The following is a 3,267-nucleotide window of genomic DNA, read 5'->3' as shown; positions in this document are numbered from 1 at the left end:
ATTTCATGATGCTTATGCTTTAATTGAAGAGATGGCTACCAATAATTTTCAATGCCCTTCTGAGATGGTGAATCTAAAAAAATTAGCCAATATTCATGAAACTAATATTCATGAAACTGATGCATTTACTATATTAACAAATCAAGCAGCTGCGATTTCAAATAAGTTAGATCAATTTGAAATGAATTTTTCTCAACCAATTTCCATGATTGAAGAGAATTCATTAGGCCAGATGGTAGATTCTCAAACATCATTAGAGATTGAATGCCATAAATAATAAGCAAAATAACCCATATTCCAATTATTATAACCAGGTTGGAAGAACCATCCCAACTTTAACTGGAATAACAATTTGGGTGGTAATAATCAGCAATGGGGGAACAACCAAGGAAATTCATTGAGAAACTAGAACAACCAAGAGAATAATAATTACAGATCTACTTATCATTCAGATTTCAACAGTAGTACACAATTTAAAGATAAGAAGTTGTCTATAGAAGAAGTGATATTACAAATGGGTAATCAGTTACAAAGTCAATGAGCTACAATTAGAAATATTGAGAATCAACTTGGACAAATCGCAAATTCATTAAGTAATAGATCCCAAGGAACACTTCCTAGTAATATTAAATCAAATCCAAAAGACCAAAATAAAGAGCAAGTTAAAGCCGTACAACTTAGAAGCGGAAGAGAGTTGGAAGGAAGGGTTCAAAAAGAGGTTGAAGTAGAGAGAGAAGAAATTGAAGAATCAAAAGAGGACCCTCCGAAAGATTTTGAAAGACTTATTTCTCCATCGAAAATTGATTTAGAAAAACCACCACCTCCATTTTTTCAAAGACTTTGACAACAAAAGTTGGATAAGCAATTTTCAAAATTTCTGAAAATATTTAAGAAGCTTACAATCAATATTTGATTTGCTGAAGCCTTAGAACAAATGCCCAACTATGTAAAGTTTAAGAAGGATATTCTCAACAGAAAAGGAAGTTTGAAGATAATGAGACTGTTGCACTTATTGAGGAGTGCAATGCTATAATTTGAAAAGCTTAAAGATCCTGGTAGCTTTACAATTCTATATGCAATAGGAAATATATGAGACAGATTTTATGGAAAAGCTTTATGTGATTTAGGTGCAAGCATTAACCTTATGCCATTATCAATATTTAATAGATTGAGATTAGGAGAAACAACCACTACTACTATAACTCTGCAGTTAGCAGATCGTTCAATAACCTATCTTAAAGGAGTTATAGAAGATGTTCTAGTAAAAGTGGATCAATTTATCTTTCATGTCCTGCTGATTTCATTGTGCTAGAAATGGAGGAATATAAAGAGATACCTATCATTTTAAGGAGACATTTCCTAGCCACAGGAAGAGCGATGATAGATGTGCAGAAAGGTGAATTAATAATGCACGTCAATGATCAAACTATTACTTTTAACATTTCAAATTCAATGAAATACCCTGCAAAAAGATAAAAATGATGAATGTTATAGAATGGATGTTATAAGATATATGAGCGAATGTCTTTTCAAGATTACTTATGAAGAAAAATTTGAAGAAAAAGATTTGTAGCACGAGCAAGAAGTGGAATTAGATGAATGTGTAAACCTTTTTAATGAAGATTTAAGTTATGTTCAGGAAAGTTTTGAAATTTTGGATATGATAGACAAAGATAAATCATTTTGTCCATCTATTGAAAAACCTCCAGAACTTGAGTTGAAATTACTTCCTGAACATTTAAAATATACATTTTTAGGAGATTCCAATACTTTACGAATTACAATTTCCTTAAAATTAACTATGGAGGAAGAAGAAAGGTTGATGAAAATTTTAAAAAATTTTACGAAAGCCTTTGGATGGACAATTGTTGATATTAAAGGAATCAGTCATTCAATTTGTTTGCATAGAATTCATATGGAAGAGAACTGCAAACCCAGGGCTGATCCTCAAAGGAGACTGAATCCTATTATAGAGTGGTGAATCTGCATTGATTATAGAAAATTAAATTTTACCACTTGGAAAGATCATTTTCCACTACCCTTTCTAGATCAAATGTTGGATAGACTAGTTGGGCACAAATACTTTTATTTTCTGGATAGATATACCAGATTCAAATATCCATAAATATCTCCTGAGGATCAAAAGAAAATAGATTTTACCAGTCCTTATGGTACTTTTTCTTTTAGAGGATGCCCTTTGATTTATGTAATGCCCCTGCTACATTTCAAAGATATATGATTATAATTTTTTGTGATTTAATTGAAAAAGGGATTGAAGTATTCATAGATGATTTTTCAGTGTTTGCAACTTCGTTTGACTCATGTTTAGAACATTTATCTAAAGTACTTAAGCATTGTGAAGAAACAAATTTAGTCCTTAATTGGGAAAAATGCCAATTTATGGTAGCAGGAGGAATTGTATTAGGTCAATAAATATCAGAAAATGGTATGGAAGTAGATCCTGCTAAAATTCAATTGATCGTTAATTTACTATATCAAACAAATGTAAGGGAAATTAGTAGTTTTTTAGGACATGCTAGATTTTATAGGTGATATATTAAAGACTTTTCAAAGATTGCTAAGCCTTTATGCCATTTACTGGAGAAAGATGCAATTTTCAATTTTGATGAAGAATGCCTAATAGCTTTTAATTTGTTAAAAGAAAAATAAATCACTGCACCAATTATAGTTTCACCAAACTAGGGAAAACCTTTTGAATTGATGTGTGATGCTAGTGATTATGCTGTAGGAGTTGTTTTAGGACAAAAATATGATAAAATTTTCAAAGTAATTTACTATGCTATTAAAACTCTTAATGAAACTCAAATCAATTATACAACAACTAAAAAAAGAGTTTTTAGCAATAATATATGCTTTTGATAAATTTAGATCTTATTTAATTAGAACTCATTGTGTAGTGCATACAGATCATTCTACTATTAAGTACTTAATGAAAAAGAAGGATGCTAAACCTAGACTTATATGATGGATTCTTCTTTTGCAAGAATTTGATTTTGAAATAGTAGATCGAATGGGGACTGAAAATCAATTTGCTGACCATTTGTCCAGGGTTGAGTTAGAAAAACCACTCTATTTTGAAAAAAGAAATTAATAAACATTTTTCAGATGAAAAATTATTCACTATTAACGAGTGGCGTGTTCCGTGGTATGCCAACATTGTAAAATTTATTGTTAACAATATTATACCCTATGAAATGACATACCAACAAAAGAGGAAATTTATTTCTGAAGCTAAGACTTATTTTT

The sequence above is a fragment of the Phalaenopsis equestris genome, unplaced genomic scaffold, assembly GCF_001263595.1.
Source record: "Phalaenopsis equestris unplaced genomic scaffold, ASM126359v1 Scaffold221702, whole genome shotgun sequence".
NCBI lineage: Eukaryota > Viridiplantae > Streptophyta > Magnoliopsida > Asparagales > Orchidaceae > Phalaenopsis > Phalaenopsis equestris.
Note: the sequence above shows the minus strand (reverse complement) of the source record.